This window comes from Podarcis gaigeae (genome assembly GCF_964106915.1).
Source record: "Podarcis gaigeae genome assembly, chromosome: 15".
In the NCBI taxonomy this organism is placed as follows: Eukaryota; Metazoa; Chordata; class Lepidosauria; order Squamata; family Lacertidae; genus Podarcis; species Podarcis gaigeae.
The window spans coordinates 10,736,929-10,756,215 of record NC_139692.1 but is presented as its reverse complement, the minus strand read 5'-3'; the positions used below and the strand labels follow the sequence as shown (position 1 = coordinate 10,756,215).

Below are 19,287 nucleotides of genomic sequence, written 5' to 3'. Positions count from 1 at the left end.
CCTTAGCTGTTCCCCCCCCCCACAACTAAAATGTTGGACTCATTTTTCATTCAGAGGGGGAAAAGAGCAATGGGATATGACAGAGGCTTATAGAACTATGAACAGGCTTGAGAAAGCAAAAAATAAATAAATTATTCTCTCACTTCCTTAATGCACTTGTATTCAAGATCATTTAATTGCTAAAATTCATTGTAGTGAGTTCAATAGAAACCAAAGGATCTACCTTGGACAACACATAGTTAACATGGTTTTTTTGCCATGGGATGTTGTGCTGACCATTACTCATTCATCCTCTGAGGCAGAAGCAAGGAGCTACCTTTCTACATAGAAATCTGACTCTAGACTTGTAACAAAACAGCCCTAGTGTGTTAAAACCATCTCTGCAGACAACTGTTTTGACTGGAAGCCTGTAGGTAAGACTTGTTTTTTTAATGTTTAAGTGGAAGAAAATGCATGCATATAGAGGATTAACTGAGTTACGCTATGATCATAATTATAATCATCATCAGTATCATTATTATTATTTATGACTCACCTCTCATTCAAGGCAATTTACTATTGCACAATAAACACAACTAAAAGTGGTTTTTAAAATAATATCAAAACAACCTAAAATTGGTTTTAAAACAATACGAATAAAAACCCAAGGCAAAGACTTCATTCATTCATTCATCTGGAAAAGTTTATTGAAACCAAAATATCTTCAATTGTTGCCAGAAACTACAGATAGTGAGTGCCTTGCATCTCAATAGAGATGATGTTCGCCAAACTGTAATGATGAATGAGGTAGTGAAGTTTGGTTATCATGAATCAAGTGGAGCATGACTGACGGAGCACTCATTTCCCCAGAGGTGGAAAGGGCTGCTTGGGGTCCATCCAACCAGTTATATATTCATTTTGAAACTGCACAAATCTAAAAATGACATAATTTATAAGGGGAAATGGGGAGAATAAGGGAGGACAAAAAGTAAGTGAAGAGCATGAGAATATAAGGAGTTTTGCTGGACTGAACCAAAGGCCTATCTAGCTCAGCATTCTGCTTTCAGCAACCACACTCTCCTACAAATGTCAAAACTCTTATACATGGTTGTGGCATAAACCTAAGGAACAGTGTTCCATGGTAAGTCACACCACACTCAACGGGGTGCAAAACAGACAAACCTTAGTCTCTTCTCTTCCTAACCATCTACCCATTACCTGGCAGAAATTAGCTTAAATGTCCAGGAAAATCCGGACGTATGGCAGCCCATGTTGACATTGTCGTTTTAGCCAATTTTCCACAGAAATAGCTCCAAAACATCCAATACCTTTGTGGTTTTGCAAAAAAAACAAAAACAAAAACAACAACTCTGCCCGAAACAAAAAAGCTCAACAACTTTTCTGTCTGGATTTCTTTTTCACTTTTCGAAAACCCAAACCAATGTGCTTGTTTCGTCTGCCGAACACCCCGTCCTTATTCAAACTTCTGTGAAGAGCCCTGTATTATGACTTCTGCACTAGAGTTGTTTGTATATTTGCATAATTTATTCCAAGGAAGATGGCAGAGCTTCCTTGATGCTGGGAACATGCAGTGCTGTTTATACCGTTTACCAACCACCTCCTGGTCTGAGTCAGAACTTGGATGAAAACTGCCAGGCCTTGAAGAAAATGGAAAGGCCCACCAAGTGCTTGGCAACAGTTGCCTAACCCTTCCTGCAACCATCCAAGCATCTACCTATACAGACTTTTACGCCTTACTCCCCAGCCACATACCAAGCCAACCTCATGCCCAGTATTTTAACAAAGGATGGCAATATGCAGCACCACTGTAAGCAGGTGGTGCTATATGCTATGTTAAAAAGCAACTCACCAAATCATATAATTGCAAAGAACAAAAAAGCCACCTAGTCCAGTCCTCTGTTACAACATTGGGCCAGTCACCATCAGGCCATACAGATCAGCCAATGCAAATCAGGATGCCTTCGGTCTTGCCTTCTATACGGAGGGGACATAGCTTAGTGGAAAACACATGCGGCTTAGGACCCTCGTAACTACGGGACCGCCTCTCCTGGTATGCCCCACGGAGGACCTTAAGGTCCACAAATAACAACACTTTGGAGGTCCCAGGTCGCAAGGTGGTTAGATTGGTCTCAACTAGGGCCAGGGCCTTTTCCGTACTGGCCCCGACTTGGGGGAACGCTCTGGCACAAGAGACTGGGGCCCTGCGGGACTTCACATCTTTCCGCAGGGCCTGCAATACCGAGCTGTTCCGCCTGGCCTTTGGTTTGGACTCAGTTTGACCCTTATGTTTCCCTCCCCTTATGGTTTTGATCTATGGGCTACTATTAAAATGAGGCTGCGTTTTAAATTGTATTTTAACCCGCATTTTAATAAACTGGTTTTGTTTTGTTGTGTCCCCCCCCCCCCCCCCGTTATGTTTTATTATAATTTTATTGGTGTTAGCCAACCTGAGCCCGGTTCTGGCCGGGGAGAGCGGGGTATAAATAAATTATTATTATTATTATTATTATTATTATTATTATGCTGTGCAGAAAATCCCAGGTCCAGTCCTGGCTATCAGCTTCCTCCTCCTTAAACTCAGGGTTGCCACTGTGGTGGTCAACAATGAGGAAGATGGGGACAAAGCTAGAATCAATTAGCTCTGCCCGTCATTAGCTCTCCCCAGCCATCCCTGCACTACTATAGACACCACTAGGCTAGTTGAAAAAATATTGTGACCCAGTGTATGGCTGCTTCCTACTGTTCCTGTTTAGGGAAAGAAGAGATTCCTGCATAGAGGAACATCTTAGATTGAGATGCAGCAATTTCACTCCGGTAATTTACACTGAGATCCCGATATCCTATGCATAGACTCCATCTGATACTCATGATGAAATCCCCAAATTTTCAGAACTGGCATTCTGAGTGGCTTATGAAGGAATGTCCAGCAGAGATTTAATGCAAGCCACTTTTCAGCTAAAAAGAAGGGTAGAAAAATACTTTCTCTCACACAGAGTTCGCATACAAAATGCCTTTCTTGAGAGCTTCAAATATACAGTAATTAAATCCATGCCAAGCTACTGGAGCTTGCTATCTAGGGAGACCAACCTCACCCCTCTCTCTGATGATCACTGGTTGCATGTGAGGCCCTTCCTTTTTGACTGACCTCTGGATTGTCAGGTTGTTACTTTTATTTCTCAAGCATGCCAGCTTAAAAAAAAATAAAAATCTGTTGTTTCTGCCTCCTGTACTGTTTTAATTAATAAATTTTATTTTATCATTCTTTTTATTGTTAGATGGTTTAACTGTTGTCAGCTGACCTGGATTGCCATCCTTACAAAAAACAAAATTAATGCATAAATAATAATTAAATGTGTTGCCTAAATTGCTACAGCTGTGACCTAGTAATCTGTGTGACTCCCTGATCATCCGATACACAAAAGTATAACCCCAGCTCATTCATTCATTCTCATCTCATTGCCAACTTTTACTTAATTCTTTGCCTTCCTACATAATCTGATTAAAAACAGAACACTGTAACAACAGGGTCATAATTATTAAACCTCGTTTTCTGTCCACAGTTGTGTACTGCCCATCTGTTTTTCAAAATGTTCAGTTATTAATTTTATTTTTAGTTGTAAAATTTTTCCTTAATTTCTATTATTTGTTGTTATTATAGATTGGAGTCCCCAACCTTTTAGGCTTGGGATGCATTTGAAAATTTAAGTTGTTTTGGGCACCACAAAATACCCATTTCAACAAAAGAAAAACTGACAACACTCAGAACTTCCCCCAAAAGGCAAAACCACCAAGCAAAAAAAAAACACAGACAAAAAAGAGAGAGCAGGCAAACCTCTCAAACAAAACTCAAAGGGGTAAGGGAGCTTGACAGGCACCAAAGGGGACACCTGTGGCCACCATGATGCCCATAGGCATGATGCTGGGAACATTGGTTCTATATAATTGTAATGGTTATAAGGGGTTGCTCGTGCATAAGTTACCGCCACTCCTGGGCCAGGTTGCCTAGTTAAACCTGTCCTGGCTGACAGCCCTTCACTCCGTGGCTGTTCAGTCGCTAGCAGAATCCGTCAGTGGGCGTTTTTTGAACCTCTTCCAGCAAAGAAGTTGTTTGACGCCCAGTCTCCTCCTACTCTCCCTGCGCGGAAGTCTTCTGCGCAGGGAGGGAGTGGGCAGAGGAGTGCCTGTGCTCTCCCCACTGTTTTCGGGCGAAGAGTCTTGGAGATCCCTCTCCAAATCCCCCATCTGCCCCCCTTCTCTACTGGTGTTGCGCTGATTCCCTTCCCCAGCCAATGAGCTCCCTCTCTCCCTGCTCGCCCCCTCTCCAGCATCGCTTGGGAGCCTTGCCTCCACCTCTGACTCTGATGTCAGTTCCCTGACAATAATGAAAAAGTAAATACTTTGCAAAAAATAATACCTAGGAGAAATATCATTCATATATCGATAAGCAATCAAAATAAGGTAATCAATAAAAACAAACTTTCCACCTACATCATGGACCTGTCCAATAGTATCACCTGTCCCCCACAACCCTATCTGAATGGGGATCCAACTGCATCCACTTGTGAACTTCTCCAACTTCAGTGCATAGGCAGACACCAAAGCTTTAAAGCTGCACTAAGAAGAAATCTTATGCTGTTTAACATAAATGACTCCAAAGGGTAGTGCAGTCCCAGAATAGTTATTGCTCCCACAAATGCTCACCTAGCTTTCAGGCACAGTTTATTGAGGCCATATTTGGCAGGTATTCAATCCTTGCTCCCCTAATAATGGCCTTTACCTATTCCTTCTGGAGTCACCACCGCAGCTTAGGCAAACAGAACTTAAGTACTTTGTGCTTGGGACCAGAACATTTTCCAGCATATAAGTTTAAATAGGAAGACAAAGAACAACAGCAAACCCACAGATACATTTTCATCTCTTAAGCTTCTAGTTAATCCATTTGTTACTTTAAATCACATAAGGGCACTGCTCATCTAGCAATCTAACCAGCACTTCTTTGGAAGCATCTTTGTCAAAGTTATCTCCACCCCTAAAAGCTGAGCCATTTTGTTTGTTGTTCTCTCCAGATAAGATGTCTGCTATTTCTTTCTTTCATCTCTACGGAACCTTTAAATATTTCCTACACGAATAAAGCCTTCAAACTCCAGAAACTGTAAGTGAACTTTTCAATCCAATTCACTCAAGTTGCAAGATCTGCTAGCAGGTTATGGGCCCAGGCAATGATTTGGAACTCAAGCAGAGCTTCCAAAAGCTCCCCATCCAAAAGCCTTTCCGTCCCAGATGCAGTTCTCCAATGAGAAAGCCAGCAAGAAGGGGAGTAGATTTCAAGGGAAACAAAGAAAAGGGGCTACAGTGAAAAGATTGGAGTGGAAAGATTGGAGCTAGAAAGAAAGAGTGGGCTGTAAGGAACATAGGAAGGGACAAACAAAAGCAGGAGACAGTTTTGCATTGCTGAGAACTGAAAGTTGCAGAGAGATAGAGAACAATGGCTGGAATGTATGCAAATGCAGTAATCCTCAAGCTGAATGAGTAGAACTTTCAATTGTGGAAGTTCAAGATAGATCATTTTCTAGCCAAGGAAGATTTGTGGCACTGTGAAAGGCTGTTGTGATTTGCATGTCTCTTGGGACATGCAATCCCTAAAGATGTTGTCTCTCATCCAGGGAAGCAGCAAGGCAGCATTTATGGAATAGTGAAGAACACAATTTATTTATTTCCTCTGAAATTTAATCATCGGTTTTTACAGAAAACAGTCTCAAAGTGACTCAAAACAAGTTAAAAATACAAAGATTCAATTCAAAACCCAAGCAATGAAACCATACCTAGGTACTAAAAGTTTTAATGCACTAGTATCAATGACAAGGAAAATATTTTGTCCTACTCAACCAAAAGATGAATACCCAGAACTGGTCCACAATCAAGCCATGTCAACATCCAAATGGCAGGGGGAAATAATGTCATTGCGTTGCACCTTAAATCTGACAATGGTGGTGCCAGGTGAAAAGAGCACCCTACACTCAAAGAATCATCACTTAAAAGGATCATTCTCTTGTTCCTACCCTCTGCATTTCCCTTGAGGGAGGCACACAGAGGTGATGGTTATGATTGTAATGTTCAGGTAGGTTTGTATTGAAAGAGATGGTCTTGGAGGCACTGGGGCCCTGAGCCATAGAAGAATTTATAGGTCAAAACTAGCACTTTGAATTGAGCCTAGAAACCAACTGGTAGTCAGTGCAGCTGAGACAGAATGGGTGTTATATGCTCAGGCTGCCAGGTCTCATTAAATAATCTGTGCGACAAATTCTGCACAAGGTGCAGTTTCTGAATGATGATGGTGGTGGTGATTTATATACCACCCTTCATCACAAGATTTCAGGGTGGTTCAAAGGATAAAAACACAAGTAAATAGTTAAAACAAAAACGACAGAACAATACTCCCCACCAATTGTCTTCAGATGCAGCCCTGTGTATAATGCACTGCAGTAATCTAAACTGGAGGTTACCAGAGAATAGACAACCAAAACTAGGCTGATGGACAGCACCCTGTACAATAGAGGCAACTTATACCTGCAATGACAGCAGGAGTCTAGAAGTATTCTAAGCCGCATACCATCCAGAACAGGTTGCACCCAACCAACTAGTCTGAGGAACTGCCCACTAACAGAGTCTCAAGTCTTATGTGGATTGAGCTTCAATTTATTGGCTCTCATCCAGTCTACTACTGCAGCCCGGCACTGTTTCAGCACATCTCCTGCCACACATGATTGCATGCAATTAGCACATTGAAGATAACACACTCCCATCTCCAGATTACGCCATTCAGCAATTTCATGTAGAAGTTGAATAGCATGAGAGAGAGAAGAGTGAACCCTGTGCAACTCCACAGGGGAGGTTTCACAGGACTGAACAGAACCTGCCAATCATCCAGTAAGTGCAGAATCCCCAACTCAAGCCACTCAACAGGGATGCACGCACCCTGTCTCTCTCACAATACATGTCTTCATACAGTCTCAGTGCCAAAACCAGGCCAGAATTCTGATGGAAACGGATATAGAAAACGAGTCTCATCCAAGAGTGCCTAGAATTTCAGTGACCACCCACTCAAGAATCTTGCTCAAGAAAGGGATATTACCAACTAGCCTATAGTTGTGCAGAACTTCCAAGTCTAGCTAGAACACATGCACACTCAATATCTCTGTTTTATACATCACTGTGACACAACTGTATACAAACACAAATATCATGGCCAGCCCTATTATTACGCAAAGTGAGATAGCTTCCTTCCCATCTTCTCTTCTTTCCCCGAGTCCTCTAAGCTAGCCTGCTCTGTACCCCCAAGTCAAATGCCCTCAGGTACAGTGAAAGATGCTGACCTATCACCAGTGCTCAACTACCCATCTGATCAGCTTCCGTACGTTGACTAGGGAGAGATACTGCCTTGTCCTTTGCCGCAGGCAGCAAAATGTCTTGAGCCAGCACACACATACATGCAAAGACCCTATGCACGTTTAGTGAGAAATATATCAGCACTGACAACTGGGAAACACTGACCTGCAAGCGCTCCAGTTGGGGAACAGCCTTTACCAAAGGTGTCATGGGCTTTGAAGGCACTCGAACTCAGGATGCAAGGGAGAAATTTGCTAGGAGGAAGGCACGCTTGGCAAATCCACACTGTGATCAACTCCCGCCCGGAAACCAATGTCCCCACTGTGGAAGGATGTGTGGATCCAGAATTGGCCTCCACAGTCACTTACGGACTCATTGTTAAAACCATGTTTATGGAAGACAATCTTACTCGGCTATGAGTGATCGCCAAAGAAGAAGAATATCAATGGAATTTACTACCAAGGTTTGTGTGTATGGGGTTCCACTCACAAGTGCTAAAATACTCAGGGAAACATATTTTGTCCATAGGTCCATGTCTGAACACATAGAAATCTAATCCTGGCCTTTCTGAGTGTGAATCACATATTTGGCCCTATGAATAGCCAGCATCTACAATCTGACTGTAGCTCTTTAAAAACGAAGCTGGATTATTTTATTTTGTAAGCAAAGTGGAATAAGTTGTACCTACTGGGATTTCTGCCAGTAGTGCAGACCTTAAAGGCAGATTCTGTTGAGAGGAAAATGCAGCAGGTCTAGATTGTGCCCAACTCTTCACAAGCAAAAAGACTATACAAGTAGACACATCTTCTGCCATGCTCCTTAAACATTGTCATTGGCCACTCGTCTTTCATCAGTGAGCAGGCAGGGCTGGCCCAACAATGACACAGAGCCACTTCAAGTGATAAATTTCAGATAACATTCAAAGGCTGCAAACTGTCGGCTTGTACAATCTATAATTACAAATATGTATTTTATCATGGAGGGAGCCATTAGTGTCATTCACTTGAGACACCAAAATGTCATGTTCCATTGAAGCACCAAGACCAGGAATGCCGATGTCACGTACTTAACTCTCTCCCTGACCCCAGGCTCTAAGGAATGACAGGCAGCAGCAGCTTGCCTCTTCATTTATTTACAATGCAGCCCCGGCAGGCCTGATGCGTCTGAGATGCCTCAAGTCACCACCAGCCTGCAGTCAACAACTCTAGAACTGATATAGCCACGTTCCGTCTAGCACTAGCTTGGGCTGGCTGAAGACTTCACATTACAGTCACATGGCAAAAATCTGTGAGAATCATGCTGCCATTTATTGCTTTCTCACCCTCTCTTACAGTCCTACTTTCTGTAGCAGCTGTTCTTCTGTCCCAGGGGTGGGAGCAGCGAGGGCAGACAGCAAGCAAACTATTGTCAAAAGTACGTGCTGTTACCTGCAATAGGAATGAGTAGGAAAAATGTGAAGACACCAGAGCGTGCATGTGCTCGCAAAACATGTGCTTGCTGGTTTGGCTTATCAGGTAGGGGGCCTACGTTTTATTGCCAGAGCTTAAGTGGAGGATGGGAATGAAACCTACACTGTACCTCTGCAATTTGAATCCTTTTGAATACTGTACCTCTGCAACTTGAATACTTTTTGTCCCCTTCCAGCTCACTTCCTGTAGTAGAGCAAGGCTGTGAGGTGGGTATGGGTGAGTTAAGTGGATCATAGAGAAGACTTACTGGCTGGAAGAGACTTTCTGCCACTAAGCTATGATCCCAAGGGTGGTGAAATGAGGCCAGATATAAGAAAGATAACACTACATACTGTACTGGACAAAATTTGAACAAAGCTCAGATATGACTAATCAGGTATCACATTCAGTAACAGTAAGATACAAACTTGTTATTTTTCAAAATGAAATAATAATATAAGAGGAAAATGGTGGTGCTGCCAGTTGTGGCTAAGAAGGAAGGAAAAGGACTAGAGAAGAAAGAGCTCTTCTAAACCAAGCTATGTCTGGCGTTTCAGTCATCTGCTATTTCCGATGGCCGAAAAGCTGGAGCAAACTACTAAAAACCGCTGTATGTCATTAGCAGGGACGAGTGGATGGATTTACAACCTTCCTATGCTTCAGTACTGCTTAAAGGCCCCCTTGGAGCTTTATCCCCTTTTTAGCAAAGGAATTAACAGTCTGGTGCAGCAGAACCTAAGCAACACCCGCAATTCTCACCTCTTGACCTTACAGTTTTAATTACTGCAGACACCAAAAGAGTGCTTTGTACCCTCTACCCTCCACCCACTTCTACCCCCAGCCTACATTATAGTAACACTGATCATTAGAACTAAAATACAGTACAAAGGAAGTTTGATCTATTTAAAAATTCCAGTTTCACATTCCAGCAATACATTTCGGGCAGGAATGGGGAATCTCAGGTCCAGTTGCCTCTTTATCTGTCCCTTGAGCCTTGCTCTAGGCCAAACCTCAGGTCACAACCCTCACCAGTCCTGCTCCTTTTGACCAGCTGGAATGGTCCTTGAACTGATCATGTTTCTTGCTTACTAAGCAGGTTATTTGATGGAGGTGCGGGAGTGCAGTATAGAAACCTCTGGTTTTTGCGTTGGGCGTAGCCAGGATTTTTGTTGAGAGGACAGGACTTTTGTTAGAGGGGGCAGAACCGATGTGATTCATCATTTAGTTTAGTATTGTTTTACTTAATCTAGGGGGTGGCAGCTGCCCCCCCCCCGGCTATGCCCATGGCTTCTGCGCACCTAGAATGTAGCCCATTGTACAAAGGTGCATACTACCCACAACGGCTACATTCTGCCTCCACTGTCAGAGGTAATATGCCTCTGAATGTCAGTTGCTTGGAATCACAAATGTGGAGGGTGGACGGAACTAAAAGTCACAAAACAGTGAGCAAGCTTTTGAGTTCTCAAAAAAACTGACTGGATGTTAAACGGGGGGGGCGGGGGGGGGAGAGAAGCTGGTTTGATGTTGAAGCCACAAAATCAGTGTTTAGCCATAAACCCAATCTAAATGTGACATTATTCATGTCTTTAGTTCTTGCATGGGTGATCCTCACCCCTTTCCTCCATCAGTAATAAACAGTTGCAGAGTGAGGGCTGAGCTACTTGGGGACCACAATTCTCCTTCCCTGCTAGTCCCAATTCAGCTCTGTTGTGTGTCTGTATCACACCTGGCTAATTGTTATTAAAAAACAAAAAAAGGACTTGAAATATATAAAATGGAAGAAGAAATAGCAGGCTTAACTACATTGTGATCTGCTAGGTATGGTGCAGATTTTAGCTTGCACCTACGATTGCTGGGACAAAAAGAAAATAATGTCTCATCCCTCCGTTTTAAAATAAAATAAAATAAAATCCTACAGTTACCTAGATCTGTCTCCACCCTTAATCAAAATGGCACAGGTTCCTTGTGAGATATAGAATATTAGAGCCAATTGTCAGAAAGCCATGCAAGAGCCCCAGACCTTGCTGACTGCACATGCAGCAAAGGCTGCTGCCAGCATTTTATGTTCCTAGCTGGTGCTGCCTACTAATCAGGGGCATTTGCAGGCAGACAGGCTGTCTCTGTTGATGCTCAGGGATCCCCCTCAATCTGACACGTCAGGAGCATTTCCACAGCAACAAAATTGCTTCTGAACAGAGTGTTCGGTGAAGCGGCTGTTGCCTTTGAAGGCTGGGGGAGGATCCCGCTGGTGTGCAGTACTGCGCTGTGGGAAGTATCCTTTCTTCCAGACTCCAAGGGTCACAGAGGAGTCCCTCACTTTGCAATGACTCTGAATCAACCCCCACAGAAGAGTCATGTGTTGTCAGAAGTAAGAATCCAGACTAGGAAACTGAGGGCCTTCTGGTAGTTCCCTCCCTGCGAGAAGTGAGGTTACAGGGACCCAGGCAGAGGGCCTTCTCAGTAGTGGCACCCGCCCTGTGGAACGCCCTCCCTTCAGAGGCCAAGGAAATAAACAACTATCTGACTTCTAGAAGACACCTGAAGGCAGCCCTGTTTAGGGAAGTTTTTAATGCTTGATGTTTTATCATGTTTTCAATATTCTGTTGGGAGCTGTCCAGAGTGGCCTGGGTACATATGGGTGGGGTATATAAAAATAAATAAATAAATAAATAAATAAATAAATAAATAAGATGATGGTGATGATGAAATGGAACCATCTAATTGCACATCTATGCAGCATTTTTCAAATTTTTATGCAACCCTTCACTGCCTTCATACACCAACAACTTCAGCCTGTCTGGCCTTTATCTTATCTCCAGCCAGCCATATTATCTTAGAATTATAGCGTTGGAAAGGACCACAAGGGCCATCTAGCCAACCATTTGCACTGCGGGTCACCATGCTACATATATGATTTATTGGTTTCACCATGGGGAAGGTGGCTGCATCACCCCTTCCTTGCAGCAAGGCAGCTGAGTCTTCCCACAATGTTACTTACTTTGGACTGGAGCTCTGTGGGAAACAAAATGAAGATCAGAGCAGGATGGGGAATCTATGGCCCTCCAGATGTTGCTGGATTCTCCCATCAGCCACTGCCAGCATGGCCAATGGTTAAGGAGGATGGGAGTTGAAGTTCAGAAATATCTAGAAAGCCACATCTGCCATATCCTTTCACTCCACTTATGGTATATAAAACATCCTCCCACAGTTTGGTGTACTCCCGGTGTTTGGGACTACAATTCCCATCATCCCTCATTAGTCATGCTGACTGAGGCTGATGGAAATTGTAGTCCAAAACATCTGGAGGGCAGCAAGTTGAAGAAGACTGCTACAGAGTGTCGTTTTCAGAGAGACTATTTAGGAATGTGGCTCACTCCATCTGTCCCTATTTATTGGGGACAATCTCTGTTTTTTGATCCATGCTGCTGGAAAATCACTATCCCTATTTTTAGAGATGCCTTGTCAGAACCTTGTTATTATGAGGCGCTAGAGCTGTCATTATTTGCAGTTCAGTTCCCTCCTTATGATACCCAGAAGCTAGATCTTTGAGGGCCAAACTAAATGCAACTTTTGTCATGCAGTTTGTCCTGAATTCTTTTTTTAAAAAGTTGGTGCAAGGGGTATAAGATGGGTTATGGTGTACATGGCTTTAGCGGAAATGCTATAAAGAACTAAGTACAAACAGATCGTTAATGTATTAAAGGGGAAAATAAGGTTAGAATATGTTAAGATAAATTACAGGACAGAAAACAGAGGAAGATGGAAAGGATTTGCTGAAACAGTTAACTGAAGTGGAATACAAAAAAGGGAGGTGCGAGGAGGTCATGGAAACAAGTGAATGAAAGATAAGATATTGAAATTATTGGAGGTGTTTTTAATTGTCTTTTTGTTTTGTTTTGTTTTGTTTTTTGTTTTGTTTTGTTTTGTTTTGTTTTGTTTTGTTTTGTTTTGAAGGTTAGTGTTTATGTAGTGTTTTTGTTTCTGTATTGTATTGTATTGTTTTGTTTAATTCTTTTTCTTTCTTTTTTTGTAATCTTAAAACTGTTAATAAAGATTACTTTAAAAAAAAAAAGATGGGTTATGGTGAATGGAATGGGTTTTTCACCCTGTGCCTCTCCACCCTCATGTTTCTGATCAGAATCTCTCGCACACATACATGCTGTTTGCAATGACAGAGCAGCTCCCTTTAGCGCAAGTAGGAGCCTTCCTTAAATTGCATTTGGGGAGACTGGAACTGCAGCAGGAGAAAAGGGTTAAGCCCCCCCCCCCCATACAATCCCAGTCCACTCAACCTTCCTTGTGTCAATTATTTGCCTTTTAAAAAATTCAAGCATACCAGTACAAACTACATAACAAATATCACATCTACTTTGACCCCACGTTGGAAGTGAATATGTAGCTATAAATGCATGTGCATGAATGCTGAGGCACCAGACAGCGCATGGTCTGTCATTTTGCAAACTGTGGCTGCTGCTGTATGTTTTAATAATAATAAAAATAATAATAAATTTTATTTATATCCCGCCCTCCCCAGCCGGAGACGGGCTCAGGGCGGCTAACAACAATCAAATAATCCAACATTCTAAAAACATTTCATTATAAGAATTAATTAAAATCAAATTGATGGCAACCATTAAGCAAAAATTCTGTGCAGATTGCCAGAGGAGGGAGTCAGGCTGCGCCCTGACCAAAGGCCTGGTGGAACAGCTCTGTTTTGCAGGCCCTGCGGAAAGATGTCAGGTCCCACATTTAACATCCCTTGTACAGCAACCATTACGCTTTTTTAAAAAAAATATTTTGTTTACAATTTTTCCATATCTCAAAGTAACAACATAAAACTAACCAAACTGCTAAAGGAACATCAGCGATGAAAAAACAAAATGGGAAAGGGAATCAGACAGTTATGTTTTTCTAATATACCTTTAAAACACCAGATGCTACTGTGTTTGGCTTTTAACATCATTAGACAGGCCCTGCTACAAGTGTGATGAACCTTTTGTCCTCTGGATGTTATTGAGCAACAACTCCCATCATTCCTGACCATTTGGCCATGCTTGCTTGTAGTTCATCAACATCTGGAGGGCCAGAGGTTTGCCACAGCTGCTCTAGCAGAACACATGAATGCTGCATAGATGGAAAAGTACATTTAGAAATGAACAACAGTGGAAGTAGAGCAGTTCAGGAAGTGAACCTTGCTATGAGATGAGGGTGATATAAGCATGTCCTTGTTTTAATCTGTCTTCACAGGTGTGCTTAGGGTGTATTCTCTAAGCAGCAGGGAAAGAAGTAAGCAAAAAGGGGACTGATCTTTTTAGGAAGGCAGGATAAGGAGAGGTGGAAGAGGCAGCGCTTTAGAGGTAGCACAAAAGGGTGAAATTTGAAGTCATTAGCTGAAACTGGAAGTCATCAGAAAAGTAGGCTAAATGGAGAGGAAGGTTGGTGAGGACTATGCAATCGCCTCCAAGGGAAAGCCTAGGAACTTGATGCTCTGAGAAAATTTAAACTAGGTTAAAAAGGGGAGAGAGACAGGCAACAGCGAAGAAACTGACATTGGCCTTTATAAGCAGGCGTGAAGAACCAGGAACCAGAGGAGTCATTTGGATTTATTACAGCGGAACAACTGAAGTCTGTTCCACTGGTAAGATGGCATCAGCAGTGGGTGTCATATTGGGTAGAGCAGCATGAGTAACCACCAGGTTCCCTGCCAATGCACTTGGTTGTACAAGTGTTTGCCTGCACAACCAAGCATTATTTGAAAGAGGCTTGAAAACTTGATATAAGGAACTGAGGCTAATATCTCCCTTGGGCAGTCAAAGGAATTCCGAGAGAGAGAGAGAGAGAGAGAGAGAGAGAGAGAGAGAGAGAGAGAGACTAAGTAGGGCCAGATCAGGAGACGTGACCTCTGCCTATAAATATATCCAAGGTATCCATTTAAATAAAAGAAAGAATCAAGTACAGTGACATTATAAGCCATTACATGTATAGTTATTGTACGGATGTATTTAGACTGTGAACTGCTTTGAGCACAGATTTACTTGTGGGAAATGGGGTATACAAATAAATTGGCAATGATAGTAACCATCTTATGTACATTTTGGAATGTGTAGTTTCACACCTGGAAATTTCTGCGAACAGCATGATTCTCCTCCTCTAGCCTAGGCTGTCCTGCTGAAATTTACTTAGCCAGCAGTACTCATTTGAAAAATCTGTATTACAAATATGACCTGTCTCATTTCCAAAAATATGTAGGATTCTGTGTAGGCCTAGTAACAGCACATCAAAAATTGTACCAGGATGAAGAGCGTGAACCCACTTCACTTTACAACAATGAAAAAGTAGTGTATGGATTATAATCCAAAAATAGTATAGCATTCCAGTTATCTACACTTCCTTCCAAACAGGCAGTCTGGTAGTTCTACTGCTTTACCTACCTTCTGGCACACAGATACACTACAGACGGCTAGTAAACTTTTACTTGGGGCTAGTAAACTTTTGCACTTTTTTTTCCTAAATAGCATTGTCTGGTTCAAAAGGTAAAGTCATCAGCCACTTCCCTGTTCCCATGTGTCCAGATCATACTTTGCACAAATTCAGCCCTAGCAACCGTTAGGCTTACAAAAGTAGCAAGGTCAACTGCTGCCAGGAGTTTTCACTTCTGTGACTCTCACCAGAGGGAAACTGCCAGAAACCACATATAGTTTCAGATCATACCGATATATCACTAGAAAGAGCGCACTTCTCCAAGAATAGGCCATATGTTTGCTTGAAGGACACAGGATGCAGTTCTAATAGGGATAACTGGAAGAAGTAGCTACATATTTACTACAAGCAACAGCTGCACCAAAATGAAGAAAAATTGAATGTGAGTAACCAATTCTACACAAAACAGAAATGTGCACTGAAGATATAATTAAAATCTATTAAGGAGTCACTTACAGGGAATTCAAATTTCATGCTGCCCATTTAAAAAAAACATATCCCTCGGGGGGGGGGGGGCGGCTATGGTAGATTTACTAACAACAACTCACTAGATGACTTATATACCTTGAACTAACTTATAATATTGCACTGTAGATGACGCAGAACTGATTTTACAACTGCGAGGACTTAAAAAGCACATTAAGCTGTAAGCTGATCAGTGATTCCAGATTCAGGTGGTTATCCATGCTGGTCTGATGCAGCCAAAATATGAAAAGAAAAAAAAATGAAAAAAATTGTCCAGTAGCACCTTAGAGACCAACTAAGTTTGTTCTTGGTAAAAGCTTTCGTGTGCATGCACACTTCTTCAGATACACAGATTCCAGCTTTTTCACAAGTCAACCTCTACACTTCTTTGGCTCCTTCTGTCAGGAGTGCATGCAGGAGCCAGGCCCTGTGACTGGTAGGGCCTCGCAGGACTGGGGCCTTCCTGAGTTTGGCCTGGAAGGGCAAGGCGCGACCACACAGGTGAGGCTTGACAGAAGACTCGTAGCACCTGGTGGCAAGGACCGGGAGGGGTATATAAGACCAGCATTTCCCTCTGGCTCTTTGCCACAGCAACATGCTACCCACCTAGCTGTGCTTCGGCTTCCTGACTCCTGGTATCTGACTCTTGGACCCTTGGCTTCCTGACTCCTGGTTTCCTGATTCGTGGACTCTTGGCTTCCTGACCCCTGGACTTCTGACCCTGGACTGCTGATTCCTGCTTTCCAACCTCTACCCCAGTCCTGACATACCAAGCCGGGACTCCGACTGCCTGTAAACTGGACTGTGACACCATCTTCTAAAGCTATCAGTAATGCTGTGGCAGTGGGGCATAGGTCTGTGGTCCCTGCTGCATGAAGTGGCGGAGGCAAATGACCACTAGACAGGTGGTGGAGGAAAGCCATAGCACAATAGAAGCCCTGCCACAACAACTGAGGCTCCTGCCACCTGCCACCATTTTAATTTCCTGAACTTCCCCCAAAGTGATGAGAGTGGCAATGAGCTCATCCAATCTGATGCCACCTTTGTGCATATGGGGGGCAAATTCAGCTCCTTTAGCCCACACTTTCACCATTCCAGCTCCCTCACTGACCCCACAATTTTAAGGGTGGTATTGGATTAGCAAAACATGCTGACTCTCTTTTGAGTCACTTTGGGGAAAGTTGAGTAAATTGCAACATTGGTGGACAGCTCGTGGTGCTGAACACCAACAGACAGATTTGCTTTACTGCCTGCCTGCTCCAGCCAACCACCTTAGCAGCTAGGCCCAAAACCATGTCTGCAACAGCAGGGTGAAAGACCAGAAGGACTTGTAGAGATCAGGATCAGGCAAGAGGACAGCAGTGTCATAGCCCAACAAAGATTTTTTTTAAAAAAATGGGATGTCACTGTCTCACACGGGGGTCCGTCAAACCTGACAAGACCTTTGTCTGCATGCATTCTGATGCTGCCACCTTTGTGGGTTAGGAAGCAGGAGCTGAGGCAAATTGGCTCACTAAAAAATAATGGCCATGTAATGTAAATCATGTGAAACATGCAACAGCAAGGGTAAGAAGCTTGTGGTCCTCCAGCTGTCACTGGAATACAACGTCCATCATCTGTGGCCACGGATCATGCTGGTTGGAGCTGATAGGAGCTGGGCTACATGTTCCTCATTTCTGTATACTAACTTACCTATTAATGTAGGACAATTCAACACCTAAATCTTACGTAATGATTCTGCCTGACAGAGAATCATTAGACACATGGGAGGAGATTAGCTGGTGTTTTTCTGGACAATAGTTTTTAGATCTTTAATACTAACACTGCCTCCAGAGCTAATCATCCCCAGTTGTCTATTAACCATTAGAAAAAAAAATCAATACAGCTGTTAATGTGCAGCACAGAGAGAAGCCATGCAAGGAATAGGATACACACAGCCCATCATCAAGAGGCATTGGGAGATCATTTGTTTCTGATTTTTAAAAAAACATTTCTATGGTCATATCCACCCCACATATTTAAAGCAAGTGATTTCCCCTAAAGAAATCTGGGATTTGTAACTTGTTAAGGGTGCTGGGAATTGTAGCTATGTGAGGAATAAGCTACAGTTCCCATGATTCTTTGTGGAAAGCCAAGTGGTTTAAATATATGGTATGGATAGCATTCTAACAGCTACCTAGGGACACCTCTGTTGAGGTAGCTGATGTCCATGTCTGTTGTTGCTGCTGTTAATTTATTAATTTTATATGCTGCCCTTTAGGGTAGATCTCAGAGCAGTTCACGTTCTGTGTTGAGTGGATCTATCAACTTTTGCTGGGGGAAGGAAGCTTTTGGCCTTATACATACACAACTATTTTTTTTAAAAAAGGAAATGTTATGAAGTAGTAGAACATCAGATATGTTCCTCTTTAGTTGAGATTGCAATATATGTCCAAACACTGCAACAGTTATCAGAAAAATTGTGTGTTAGCATCAAACTGGAAGAAACCAAAAGAAAGATATTAAATTTCTGAATGCTGTAACTGCAACAAGGAAGCATTTGCACATTTGCTCTGTGACATACACATATCTCTGTGTCATACACATATCTCATGTGTGGGTTCAACTTAGGGTGCATTTGGCTTGGATTAGAGTGCATTAGGGATTGGATGCTCTAAACTGGTGCATGACAAACCAAACAAAAACCCTATTTGTGCACATGGCACTGTGAGATTTCACTCCTACCAAGATATTTATTGTTAAGCTAATAACAGACAACTGACAGAATGCAGGGGAACATTATGCAATTGTGTTTATGATGAACAAATAAAAAGAGTTCTAATCAATAAATGAACCAAGAAACAAGATACATACATTTGAAATATATAATGAGCAAATGGATTCTGATAAAACATTAATTCATTGAATTATTTGCATGAAGGTGTTTTAAATGAGCTATATGAGAACTTTGGCTGCTGTTATCTTGTATCCTGGAAAAATCTTGTGTCTAGAAAGAACAGTGTGACAGTCATTTTAAAGGAGTCGTGGAATTACTGTAAAGATGGTAAGCCAGCTTGCTGTGAAGGGGATCAAATAACTTTTACAAGACTAATGTATAAATGCCAGTCATAGAACTATGGTCTTGCATACATGAATAATGGCTTTCCTTTATCACTACTCAACTTTCAGAGCAATGAACATTTCTAATTCCAGATCAAGACTCCTTTGAGAGTCATGCAATACATGCTTATGACATGCAAAACCCACAAATGGTCTGTATCAATCACTGTGCTGGTTTGTGTTCATTCGAACACCATGGTCTAGCAGGATCAGCAGGGTGATGCAGTCCAAAATAACAACTCTAGCACAAAAGCCCTGAAATAGCTGGCACCATTTCCTTGGCAAATGCTACCACCCTTCAAGTTTAGCACTACAGTGCTAAATCAGTCTCAGGAGAAAACTTTCACGGACGTGCCAGTGTCACACAAAAAACAGTCACCAGTTTTAGGTGTTCCACAATTCTGTAGTT

General features: G+C 42.4%; 1 protein-coding gene across 14 annotated transcripts in view; it reads right to left on the bottom strand.

The window, feature by feature from the left end:
* CAMK2B (calcium/calmodulin dependent protein kinase II beta) overlaps positions 1-19,287 on the bottom strand; it is a 203,663-nt gene that overhangs the window by 107,330 nt on the left and 77,046 nt on the right. The gene's annotated exons all lie outside the window — the stretch shown is intronic.